Here is a 14,338-nt window from a genome sequence, read left to right as displayed (position 1 = left end):
TAAATTGCCACTGTCGCAGGTTCTCTTCAATTATCTCTAATCATCGTAAAAATTGATAAATGGCCTCTAATAAAAATAAATGCCCCAGGAAAGACTCTGATCTTAAGAATGGCTGAACGTATTTAGCAAATGGTTTCTGCCATTTAGCACTTAGGCTGAAGGAAAGAATTAATTTCCTAAATACATTGGCCCTCCTTTAGGGAAAACCAAGAGCCTTGCGTATTGTTTCCTCCCAGCGACAGTAAGATAAGTGGAGTTATATATAATTGCTAATCCTCAGCCACACCATCATCTCTATCTGACAAAATAATAAAATGATGTATTTTATAGTGGAGATGTTTCATGTAAATGCAGATATTATGAGGATAAAATCAGCCTCCTTCACCAATGAAGCTTCCTTATTATTAAGGATATTTATTGTGAGAGATGCTTTAACCTTCACCTCTGTAATCTTACCCTTACTAGTCCCCCACCTCCACTCTTGCAGGCTTTGTAAGTAATTCTCAAGCAATCATCTGATGAAAGCTCATTCAAATCATGTCATTAGAAATTGCCAATATATTTCCATTATACCTGTATTATAATTCAGACTCCTTGTCAGAGTCCTCCAAGTGGCCTGCCTCATCCCAAGCCACTTCTCTGGATCCAGCCACACTGTCTTCTCTCTGATTTCAGCATCTGTTCTGAGCTGAAAGTTTGTGCCTCCCCCAAAAAGCAAATCTTACATTGCAACCTTACCCCGGTAATGGTACTAGGAAGTGGAGAGTTGGGGAGGTATTTAGGATGAGATGAGGTCCTGGGATTAGTACCCTTGTATGAGTCAGGAGAGATGCAGCATCATGAAGCTATCACAGCCACTGCAGCATCCCGGGCCAGAGAGCTGCCCCATGGCAGAGCAGACCTCTCCTGTCTCACCTGCTGCTCCCCTCAGCAGTGTATTTCAGTCAGTCTGCCTGTTCTGTTCCCCCCTCTGTCTCTGGTGAGTCCTCTCAGCGCCCCCGCCACAACTCTGGCCTGTACCCCAGTTCCTGTATGCATAAATAAATAAATCTGTAAAAAGAAAAAAATCAGGAGAGAGTTTACTACTCTCTGCTGCCCTCACTGTGAGATACCGGAAGTCAGCCATCTACCACTGGAAAAAGGCTCTCAGCAGAACTTGACCATGCTAGCATCCTGATCTTGGACTTCCAGCAGAACCATGAGAAATAAATTTCTGTTGTTTATCAGCCACTCCATCTCTGGTACTTTATAATAACAGCTTGAAGGACTAAGACAAGATGCTTGACTTGCTGGAGACTTTCTGTGCCTGGGAGTTATTTCTTCTGCTTGTAAAGATTTGACTCTCTCACTCAGACCTCAGCTCAAACACCAACTATTTAGAGAGGGCTTCTACGACCACCCTAGATCAAGTGGTACCCCCACCATAAGCCTAACATCCACAGTTCTGTCAGTAGATGAGGATGCAGTACACCCTCATGTTGTAGCAGTGATAGCATTCAGAGTACCTATCAGTACCTGAAATTAGCTGGTTTTATTCATTTGTTTATTAGATTACTGTGATCTCAGCCCTTTTATGCACTTATTTAAGCACTGCTTTATCCCAGCATTTAGAATAGTACCTAGCACATAGTGGATCTCCATTCAGGATGGATGGATGAATGGATGGATGGATCTGTTAAGAGAAGCTTGAAACCATGACTCATTATTAATTGGTCATGAGTTCCTTCACTGCGATGAAGTGTTTCTTTATAATCTTACTCATTTTAATCATTTTGTGGGGCATCTTAAACTTATTTTTTAACTTCATCAACTTATTTTGCCAATTGTATTGTTATCAAATATTGACTTGAATCTGAGAATAATGGAAAAGCAGTGGTTTTTCTGCAGCCCTTCCTGATACATTTCTTCTGAAGAGTATTTTAGTTTAGAAAGAAATGGCAAATCAGAAACCCAAACATTTTTTTTCCTTTTGTTTTTAGTCAAGCATGTGTGATTCAAGGTCTCCTGCCCGCTACATCATACCCTTCTTTCATTATCTAGAGCACTATTCTAGAACTGAGAATTCATTTGCTGGAGTAAAAGAAAAAAGAGCATCGAGTTGTAACAGACAAGCATTTAGGCTTTGAGGCGGGACAACCTGGCTCTGCTATCATTCTGGGCAACTTATTTCAATCTTATTAGACTGAAGTTTCTACCTCTCAAAATTAGAGATTATGCCATATAATCTATAAGGATGTCGTGAGCCTTAAATGATGGGTACTAGCACATAAAAGGTATTCCGTGAGGATTATTTCTCTTGCCCTCTGTTGTTTTTGTGATAAAATATTTGGGGAGTGAATTGTTTCAAGATCCTAGCAAGATCTGTCCTCTTAGTCCTTCCTAGTCTGTGAAGAGTGATGATGTGAAATTCCCAGGATCAGGGACAGAAAGACCCATAGCAGACTTCACCCATTGTTACGTGGTTTTAGTACAGAAAACCATTCATCAAAAACTTTTTCTTCCAGACTGTTGATGGTCCTTAGCTTTAAACTTAAATAGTCTAAATAATTACTAAGCATTATGCTATTAGTACTATGAGTTACTAAGCAACATTCAAGCAACTCAAATCAACCTTTTATAGGAATTATAATTATCCCCACCTTGCAGACAAAGAAACTGAATTCAGGAGCATTGCAAAGCACTTGACCAAAGTGCACAGGCACTGCCTGGTGGAACTGGAATCTGAACCAAGAATCTTTTGCTCCTGGGTCCATAGTCTCCTGAGCTTTTCACTGGTCATTTTTCATCTCTGTGGTTTTCTGCTGAAAGCAGATTAGCTTGCTTCTGAAATCATTCCTCCAATATAGTAAGAGTTTTGAAAGACCTGGGGGATAGAAGAGCTTTGAGCAGCATGTTTGTATGAACTACAGCACAGAGGACAGACACAAAGAAGTGACCACTTGTGAAGGCAAAAAATAGAAAGCAACTTGTAGAAATGGTACAGAAAGCCAAGGAAGGAGGGTCTTGTGGAATGTCAAGGGCTTCTTCCCATCGCCGCCCCCCTCCCCCGCTAGTGCGGAAGACGGACTAAGGTCAGAAAGAGCACCCTAATTGTAAGGATACTGCCACCTCTGCTCACACACTACCTTTCTTTTCTTTTAAGATTTATTTATTTATTTTATGCATACAAGAGCTGGGGTATAGGCCAGAGACATGGGGGAGAATTCACCAGAGACAGTGGGGAGCAGAACAGGCAGATCTACTGAAATACACTGCTGAGGGGAGCAGGGGGCGAGACAGGAAAGGTCTGCTGTGCCATTTGTGGGTTAGCTCCCTGGCCTGGGATCAAACTCCTGTGGCAGTGGCTGGCAATAGCTTGTTAGCGCTGTTTTAACCACCAGCGAGGCCCAATATGGCTTATTATTAGGTAGATTTAGGTGTTGTATATCCAATCATATTTTGCAAATGGAGTGGAAGCTGGAATATAACAACTATGTATACTGAAGTTCTCCCTACATTTAAAGATTTCACTGCAAGTAGGCTGGACACAGACACCCTAGCTAAAGTAATTCCTGACTGATTTCCCCCAGGTCCCTTCTCTCTTCTAAACTGCTTATTCACTTTCCCAAAATTGAAATCACTTCTTCCTACTCCTTCCACCTGACTCCGGATGGCCTACAAAGGCCAATTGAACCTGTTCAAACACATAACCTTTAAGATTTGGCTTCTCAAACTCTGTCCTTGCAAGTACAAGCGCACGTGCATACACACACACACACACACACATGCCATCTTGCTTTCCTGAAAGCCTTTCTTTAGATGAAATAATCCCAGCCCCTTATTTCCTCAACCCTTTAATCATTTTGTTTCTGTTCTCTGAACTCCTTCCAGTTCCCCTGTACATTGTATAAGATGTGGAAACCAAAACCACACAGCTTCTATCGGATCTCTGAATTGCCAAACCTAGAGGCAGACTTACTTCTTCCATCAGAAACTGAGCCAAGTCCAACAGGTTTTTAGCAAGTGGATGTCTCAGAACAGGTGTGACACCCACATTCCAATAAAGCAACACCTTCCCAAGGCATCATTATTCAGTGTGGAAAGGTAATTTACCAGCTTTCACTCAAAGGGATTTTTAGAATATTCATGTATTTGTCTAAGGCAGCATGAAGGATATACCTAGTGAAGAAAAAGATAAATGGCGTTTAATCCTTCCCATATTTTTCTAGGTGTAATTGTTCTTTGTGTGAAGTAAAGGAAGCCGATCTGTTTCCTGGGACAGAGCAAAGTTCACTGAAATACATATACATAATATATGTTATAATAATTCCAGGCAAGAGAAAGCAAAGGAAATACCCGGGGTCCTGCCAATCCCACAAATATTCAGTGAGAAAAACACCTGGATTCTCCCCAAGCCACAGCTGTTCACTTGGAAAATGCCTGGATCCCATTGAATCAAGGCAGTCGGGGAAAGAGCCACATCCGGCCCAGTGTGTCTCAGTACGACAGGCACACATGAATCCCATTTGATCAGACACAGTTTTTTGGGAAATAAATAGACGCTGCTGCATTCAAGCACAGTTCACGATTCACACACACAGATGGGATGTCGTGGGTACAATGCTATCGACGAGTAACTCCTTCAAAACACAGACATTTGGTAAGAAAACTTGTACCACAGATTTTTGGCCAGGTCTGTATCTTGGTTATTTTTCTTCTAGAACATATGTGGATCTGGCAGGGATGATCCCTGATTGTTTTCCAGGATCACACAGGCTCTGAATGTTTTGCCCTGGTTCTTTAGAGGCAGCCTGTGTACGTGCACACAGAAATGGGAAATGGAATGAGTCAACCTTGTTTTTCTTTAGAGGGAACAACAACACATTAGCATAATCACATTAGGAATGTCCCAGGCCTTTTTGAACTCATGTGAATTAGGGGTGAGGAGATGAGGAATCCTTTGTCACTATGATCATAATTTACATTTTCCACAGATTTCCATCTTTTTTATTAGACATACTTCTTTGTGTCTACTGAAACATTTTCACTACATTTTCCAAAATTTGTCCCACATTTCATGATAAAAATACTCCTATCGGCCCTGCAACTACCCTAAGAGTCAGGAAAATATTGACACAAATCAAATAATAATTTAATTCATCTACTTTAAGGCATGCAGAGGTTTCTTACCACTATTAGAATTTATAAGGAGTGAATCAGTGCTTAATACTTTTAAAGATGTTTATAGATTGCAGTCCAAGATGATCCTGAGGGAAGAACCTATACTTTGAGAAACCACAGACATAGAGATTGAGGCGCTAGAACCCTGAATTCTTAGGGGAACCCTTCCCCCCCCACATTGCCTTCTTCCAGGAAACAAGGTTTCCATCCTAAAGAGGAGATGGTAGAAACTGTTTCATGAATCAGTTGCTGCTCAGTGTCCCTCTGACTGCTGATTCCTTATTTCCCGTAACTGTTTGTATGTGGGAAGTAAAAGAGATGAGTGAAATTCCAAAAGCTCTCTGTCTGGCAAGATATATCCACTGGATCATCCTTTTCCCCCTAACAGATATGCCACACTCTTGCAAGACAGTGGGCCTAAGCCGCTAGTCAATAGTCTCCGTTCCGGCCAGAACACACCAGTGTTTTGCCATCAAACTAAGTCCAGGGCTTCCCAGTAAGGAACATTACTGCTTTTACTGGAGCTTCTCTTCAAACACAGCTTCCTGTGTCTGCAAATGGATATTTTTTACTTTTTCCATTCACTGGGCTTTTATCTCTGATCCTTTATTTATAAATGCAGCTTCCCAGTGTTTACTATGTGCTTTATCTTCAAGATCTCCTTTGAAGGCCCTCAGTCTCCCTTCTCCTGGGTTTTTATCCCCTGCTTCATTTGTGGGCTTTATTTTCCACCCTTTCCTGCTTTTAAGCCCTAGTCTCCCATCCGGGCAGAACGAGGAAGCTTAAAAATAATAACAGCTATAAAAAATGCGATATGGAGGAGATGTTTTAAAGACCTAAAATGATGAAGACCAGGGGCAGAGATGAATGTTAAAGGCTGGGAAGCAACCACAAGCCATTAGAGGAGCAATCGCTCATTTCTGGGCCAGTGCGTGTTAGTGCAGCCCATGAGGGAAAAAGCAGAGCAGTGCCCAGCTGCAGAGTGGCCACAGCTGCTAGCCCTTAAACCCTGCAGGTGCCCAGAGTGAGTGTTTCCAACAACCTAGTCCTTCCTCTGTGAGCATGTCTTCAGCAGCAAAGCTGTATTCATAAATCAAAATAATTCAAAGGATACGAGAGACATCGCTTTCCTTGGTTTCAACACATGCTTCCTCAGCGTCACCTGTTATGTCCAAACATGTCCACATCCTCACTCCAAGATCCGTGAACATTCTACCTGACATGACGAGGACCTTCACATGTGATTCAGTGAAGGAGGTTGAGCTGCGGAGATTGTCCAGCCCACAGGTGTCCACAGACGTGAAGGAAGGAGCAGCAGGGCCAGAACAGAGGAGAGGGGCAACAATCAGCTCACCGTGAAGCCCCCCCCCCCCCACGGGCAAGAATTCAGGTAGCTTCGAGAAGCTGGGAAAGGCTCTCCTTAATGCCCTCAGAAGGAGTACACCCCTGTCAGCGCCCTGATTTTACCCCCATGAGACATACAACTGTTTCTAACCTCCAGAATTGTAAAAGAAGACATTTGTGTTGTTTTAGCCACTAACTCTATGATACTGCGTTACAGCAGCAATAAGCTGATGGGTCCCTGGACAGAGCCAAGGTCAATTGTCCTGTCTCCTGCATTCTCCCCAGGGAATACCATGTTTCCAGAGCCCCTCTTACCTGGCTATCTAAATTCCCAACACAAAGAAAATGGAAGTCATCACAGCACTGTTTGCTGCCAGTCAACAGGACCTCAAGGGATCACTGTAGTTCCATCTAGAAATTTGGTCTGATTCACTTCACACAGTGTGTTTTTTACAATGTCAAGATGGGCATTGTTTTCTCTGACTTAAATGCATTATCTGGAGTTTCAACTTTGCATAAAATGTTCCAGAAAAATATCTGCACCCAAAAAAGCACTCTTGCTGAAAAGATTAAAAGAATACCATGGAAATGAAACACAATCGTGGTTGTTAAATCCTTAACTGAATGTGCATCTGGAGCACCATGGAGAAGAAGCCTGTTTATCCCAGGGTAGAGAAGAATTTTAGGGAAGGAGTTAAGAATGCAAAGGTTACTTGCAAAGCAAAGTCCTTGGTCCAACTGTGTGTGTGTGGGAGGGGGAGATGGGCCCTGGTTATAAGTAGTGGAGAGAAATAAATTCTGAGTGTGGGGACAATCTAAGTCTTGTATAATGGGCCATGAAATCTACTCAACGGGGGGTCTCTAGCCCAGAGGTAGGAAGCCTGCTAAAGCAATCACAAAGAATCTGTTTCTTTTCATGTCCTCCTACTCAAATGTAAATACAATGGTCTTGAGACTTACTGTGTGAAATGGATTCTGATATTTCCTAATTTTTATTGTCGGGTTTTTTTTTTTAAATCCTGATCAGGACCCACGAAGTGGTCATGACCTGCAGTTTAAAAATCACATTTTTGGGCCTCCCCGGTGGCGCAGCGGTTGAGCGCTGGGTTGCAAAGCTGCCCGCGGCCTCTGCAGCGCTGGTTTGATCCCCGGCTGTTCCCCAGCCTCCCGCTCTGGCTCTGGTGAATTCTCTCATCCTCCCGCGCTCCTGACTGTACCCAGTGCTTAAATAAATAAATAAATAAATCTTTTAAAAAAAAATCACATTTTCAACTGTCCTGTTTATCACTAGGTGGGCATTATTTCCCCAGTCAGTATTAGGACTTTGTTCATTATTACCTAGTAACTTCAAATGCAGTAATAGTTTGGAACTATTTTTCAGGTCTTTTCCAACTTTAGGATTTCATAGTTTTCCTCCACACTTAAAAGGGATTTTTATCCAAAGTTTCTTTTTTTTCTTTTTTTTGTTTTATAGTTCAAGTTTTTTTTCTTAATAGACTGAAGCAGACTGACAACTTAAAAACTTGCCTCCAGCAAGTTTGTTTTATAAATAACTGTTTAAGATAATTCTGATATTTCTTGTCCTTCAATTCCTAACTCAAATCAGGAATTATTGAAAGCAGCCTCATATTTTTTTGGTCCTGTTGTAACAGGGTGGTCCCCAGGAAAGGGGGAGTTTCCCTGCCCCACCCAAGGGGGGGGTGGAGCTGAGCAGGAAGAGGAGAAGCTGAAGAAGAGACTGAGGAAGGAAGCAGGATGGAGCCAGGAGACCTGGAAGAGGCGCATGGAACCTAGAGACACGTGAAGAAACTGTGCTTGTCTTTTGGTCGTGGACGGGGTGACACAGATGTGGGTGAGACCCGTGGGGAGGTGACAATGGCAGCTTTTATCTTGATGTTGATTTTGCTCTTTTCCTTCCGGGCTTTTCTGATTGTTTCTGACCCTTTGCTGTGGGTCCCCACTGGAAGGTGCTTTAGACTCATGGCAGGCTTTGGGGCCTTGCTCTGGGCCAATCCCATTTGGATGGACTTTTACCCACGAGGGGACGGGTAACTTTGGGTGCTTCACTTAGAAACTAGACTCTTTGCCTTACCTGTATTGTTTCCTAGTTTTATTAAAGTTCCTTCCCATTAAAGTCTCCTATGTTTTGTGTTGATGCGGTGGATGGCAGAACCCATTTAGAATAGGCAGGTTTGCGGGGTTTTGGGTTGCCCCTCTCCCTGTCCTATAACACTGTTGGCATCGGTGTTTGTGAACTGTAATTTTAGGACTTGGGGAAACCTGAAGGATGAAGCACTATGGGTCCCTCCGCCTCCCTCCTCAGTGTGAGGAGTCACCATCCTAGACAGCATCTCCTTGAAAATTTCCCCACCCCCACTGCCACCTTGGCTCAAAGCAGGTAATGCCAACTTCCAAAGACTTCCAGAAAACTACTTACCATCACTTTATTTTCAACAATTATGCTTCACAACACATTTCTCAGACTGCTGCCTGGAAACTAAGAGTGACACCGAGTTCTCAGGGCTGAGGAATAGTTAATACATTGCACTTACCCTACAGAGATGCAAAACAATAGCAATCACTCATCAGTCTGCTGAGAGGTGACAGATTCCAATTTCCCATTTTCCAGAGACACTCTCCTCATTACCAAGCCAAACCAGACCAGTTAACTTGCCTAAGATCTATAGTTTGCTGCAGCGATCTCATCGGTCTGTGTCCCTGCTGGGGACCAAAGCAGGTGGTGCAGAGAGCACCGAGCTGACATATGGAGACGTATTGCCAAAATAGGCTGATCCACCAGGCCAGTTAATTTCCCCTCTATTTAGAGAAGAGCAATTATTTTAAATTGTCATATATCAAAATGACTTTGCTCTTGCCCCCAAATACAGCCGGTCAATAAACCATAATGTAAATGCGTGTCTCCAGCTACTTTGATTTACAAAAATTAAAGATGAAAAGTAAAAACAGCAGAATCCTCAAGGCTTCACTTAGAATGCAGGCAGAATGACAGCGGAAGATTTTCTGATATTAATCTAGTAAGTTTGCTCTGTTGGAAGCCTTTTGACTAGACAGCGAAATTACTTTATGACTTCTTAAATCCCATCAAATTCTGTTGAAAAAAAATGTGTTTTGTGAGAAAGGACATGGTCTCTTTTATGAAAAACAACAGAAGGAAAGGACTGTTGAAAGTGGGTCTGGATAGGAGAGAGCAGGTGGGGAGATACCAAGAAATCTTTTGTTCATGTCAAATATTTACTTGGAGCCCAGGATGCAGCAGGGGGACTCTAGTAATGAGCCCAGGAGAAAGTCACCTGCCCAACCTGTGCAGAACCAGAACTTATGCTGGTTCAGTCAAATACTCCATGTGAACTGTGGTCTGTGAGGAGAAATGCATACTGAATTCCAAACAAGAGTTTTAAAGGGAAATTTTAATATCTATATTTAGATTTATCAACCCTGAATGGAAACAGGGTGTTGATTTATGAAGCTGAGAGAAATTCTGAGCAGCTGCAACATTAAGGACATGCTGTCAGATAGGACTTTCATCTCTGATTTGAAATGAAGTTCCAGAACATTCCACAGCCATGATTTGGACTTAAACTCTGAAGGTTCTAAAACAGTCAAATTTAGAAAGTGTTATTTACTCAACACTAGGGCTGTTTGGTTGATGCGGCACTTAGATAAGCGGTTTCAGGGCCTCCCTGGTGGTGCAGAGGTTAAAGTCTCAGCACTATCAAGCTGTCAGGAGCCACCGTGGCATGAGTTTGATGAGTTCCTGCCAGCGAGCTGACCCACATGGCCCAGCAGACCTCGCCTGCCTTGCCCATTGCTCCCCTTAGCAGTGTATTTCAGTAGCTCTGCCTGTTCTGCTCCCTACTCTGTCTCTGGTGAATCCTCTCACCTCCCACACCTCTGGCCTGTACCCCAGTTCTTCTATGCAAAAATAAATAAACCATTAAAAAAGGAAGAGAGAGATTCCAAAGTAGCTTCATTTTGTTATATTTTAAAGTTTTTTCTCTAGAAATAGCTATTTTTATATCTCCAAATCTGTGATGAGGAGCGTTTTGACCATTCCCACTGGTTCTGATTCTGCAAATTCAACCAGCCTCGGATTCAAAATGCTTGTTAAATGGTTAAGATCTACAATGCCATTTGTATGAACATGTACAGAAGTTTTTTCTTATCATCATTCCCTAAAGCATCTGGTATAACAGCTATTGACATGGGATTTACATTGCATGAGGAGCTACAAGTCATCCAGAGACGACAAAGTCTGTGGGAGATTACATACAAATGCAATACCGTTTTAGGAAAGAGACTTGAGCATCGAGCATTTTGGTATCCGGTGGGGACACTGGAACCATAGATGCTGAGGAGCAACTGTAATTTTTCAAATCAAAAGATGATTAAGAAGAAAAATAGAATAAAAAGAAACTCTGAAGTCTCTTTATTAATTCCAGAAAGCCTGGCTATCCAGCTAAACTTCCAAGCTATTTCCAAGGTAAAGCATCTAAATGCATGTATGTGTACTCTTATGAACTGAGCTTGATAAGCAATAAAACAACAAGAATAATGTCTTAGGGAAGGAAAATATATCATCACCTTCCGTATCATTGGATGAATAAATTACTGCATGGTAAATTATCTTAACCTCCTTTTCTTCAAATTTGCATTGAATTTATTTTTCCTCACTTCTTACAGGGGGTTTCTGAATATATTATATCCATGCCTGATCATCTTTGGATTCTTCTAGTCATCTTTAAGCCAACATAAAAATAGGCTGTTTAAGTCTTTGAATTTTGTTTGTTATGTTGGAGGATTTATCTAACATGACTCTTCTGTTATATAGATAAACAAATTGCCTGATTTGGGGAGCAGGAGAGGAACCAGTCATCATAATTCTTATACAAGTCAGCTATTGGGGGGACATTGGACAGCACAAGGGAGAGGAAGAGACAATTTTTTCCAGCTGGTATCATAAAGAACCATCTATACCTACTAAGTATAATGTATTAAGGATTCAAGGATGTATCTGATATCACTAAAACTCTGACCTAAAACTCATAACTAATCAAGGAAGCAGATAACTAAAAAGATAAATTACATGGTAAATATTTCTCCAGTAAGATGTGTGGGCGGGGAAAGCCTGTGGACTTCAGAGGACAGCACCCCCTTCAGAAGCAATCAGGCTCAGAGAGCTCCTTGCTTCAAACATCTCTTTGCAGTGACCTTAACGTCCTTGGCCCTTGATCTTAGGCTCCAGTCCCTTCCAGAACCTTCCCATTATCCACCTCCTTCTGGATCAATTTAAGCATCCTTTTCCTTTCACTTAATTCTCCTGGAGATGCTGACCACTTGCTGTGTGTGTCCTGTAGCTCCTACCACTTTCTGAAGTCTGCAGCCTTCGACCATCTGCCTTTCCTCTACAATGTAAAATCCTTGTGTATTTTAGTCACTTTTCTATCTCCAGCGCTACAACGTTATTGAATGAATTTATGGATTCAATGTGGATTAACATTTCAGATCCACAGGTTTCAACCTCCGTTGAGTGGCCACAGTTGTTCAATAAACCTATACAACAAATCCCGTTCCTTGACTCATAAGAACATCTTCTGCCATTCACTTCAGCAAATGATCTGCCTCCTCCTTCTCAAACACCAGTGACAATGATCCCCTAAGGGTTTCAGGGGGTTGCAGCAGTCATTTTCAGGAGACTGACTAGTCTGTATCTTATTTGGCCACTCTGCTACATTAGACAGGTTGACCAGTGCCTTCTTTAAAAGTGTGTCTTTAATGGGACCTCCCTGGTGGCCCAAGGGGTTAAGCATCAGCACTATGAAGCAATCTGCAGCCACTGCAGCGAGAGTTCCATCCCCGGCTAGGGAGGTGGCCCACATGGCACAGGAAACCTCTCCCATCTTGCCCGCTGCTCCCCTCAGCAGTGTATTTCAGTCAATCTGCCTGTTCTGTTCCCCACTCTGTCTCTGGTGAATCCGCTCACCCCCCTGCACCTCTGGCCTGTACCCCAGTTCATGTATGCATGAATAAATAAACCTTAAAAAAAGTGTCTCCTTATACAATTTTTTTTTCTCTCTTAGTTTTCTTTCCCCAAAGTCTCCATGGATAGAACCCAAGCCTGTCCTGAGCCACAGGTCATTTTGGTGCCTATGCAGAGTTGACAGCCACTTACCATGGTTCTCTTCTCATTTGTCCAAGGAATGACTCTAAACTTAGGGAGGGCATAAAGGTAACTGCTGGGTGGGTGTGTAAGTTGTGGACTAGACAACTTGTCATAAAATATCCATTGTAGGGCAAACACATTTCTTTTGAGTTGTAAGCTTCCAGATTGCTGCAGATATAGGAAATTTTAATCAAGATGCCTGTCTACATAATTTACAGGAAAGCAGTTGTTAGATATATGTATTCATGTTTTATGTAAGATTGACAAAATATTAGTTATCATATGGAGAGCAGTGTTGTTCCCATGACAACTACTATTGGGGAGATAAACTGTGCCCTTCTATTGACACCCTCTGTGTTTGCCCATTCCCGTGGTGCGGCTTCCAACCTGGATCCTGTAATGGCCTGAAATCTAACCTTTAGATCACACAAACCTGTAGATCTTTCTCCCTCAAATACTTGTCATGCCCTAGATAGCTCAATCTCAGTATACCATTTTCTCCTTCAAACTTATTTTCTAAGAGATGGTTCATTTACTTAGAATAATGTGACAATTTACCCAGTCACCTAATTTAAGACTCTATTCCTCTCTCTTAAAGCCCAAAACAATCACTGAGTCCTATTGACTACACTTTTAAATATGGTTCAATCTCCATCTCTATCACTGCTTTAATCTAGATAAATAGGTTTGTTTAGACTATTGGAACAACTTCTTGACTTGCTAGCCTGCATTCAGGATCTAAACATGCTCTTTCCCCTCCAAGGTCAAAATACTGCCAGTTATCTTTCCAGAGCACAATATAATTATTGCCACCCCAACCCCCTTGTTAAAAACTCTCCCAGGGCTTCCCAGTGAGGATCAAAATCAAAGCTCTTAGTCCAGTGTGCTGTGTCCTTCACTCTCTAGTGTCAACTTATTCCCCAGCCTCGTCACCTTTATTTCCTTAAGACCTCTATTTACCGTTATCTCTTGAGTCTACAGAAGGTCAAAAAACTGAAAGCATTCAAATATATTCCAAACCTATGCACAACTTCACCCCTCCAAAATGCAAATTCCTGAAAAATTAGGGATTTTTTTTCTCTTTGGTTTTATTTCACATGCTAAGTTACTGCCATATTAATTTTTCCCTGACTTCCGACAGCAATGCCCTCCAATTCCCTTTTAAGTCAAATTACTTCAGCAGCAAAGTTCAAAAACACTGCCATCATGTGGTCACAAAAGGCAGCACAGTGATGGCCCATTGTAAATCTTTTCGCAACAAGAGAAGCCAAGAATTGGAGACCCTCATCATCGCCCCTCTCTTAAAAAAGTACAGCCGCCTGGTTACAATAGAGCCTCTAAATTACAAACCTTCTTTGCAGTGTCTCTACTTTTAGTGACTCCTTTTTGTAGAGTCCTATTGATTTCTCTGAACCAGATACTTAAGGATATAGAAGGATACATTTATTTAAGTGTCATTTGCATATTCAAATTTACTGGCCCAGAGAACATTTGATGGTCTTTATTGGAAGAAACTAATATGCTTTAGACCACAGCTGAGCTCTACGGGGGCAACAATATACTGACTCTGACAACATAAATGCAAAACAGGACCTGGAAAATGAATAAATGAACAGGTATGTGATGACTTCAAAAGGAAAGTTGTCTATTTTT

Source organism: Talpa europaea (genome assembly GCF_964194135.1).
Source record: "Talpa europaea genome assembly, chromosome: 10".
Lineage (NCBI taxonomy): Eukaryota > Metazoa > Chordata > Mammalia > Eulipotyphla > Talpidae > Talpa > Talpa europaea.
The sequence above is the reverse complement of the archived record's forward strand: the minus strand, read 5'-3'. Positions refer to the sequence as shown.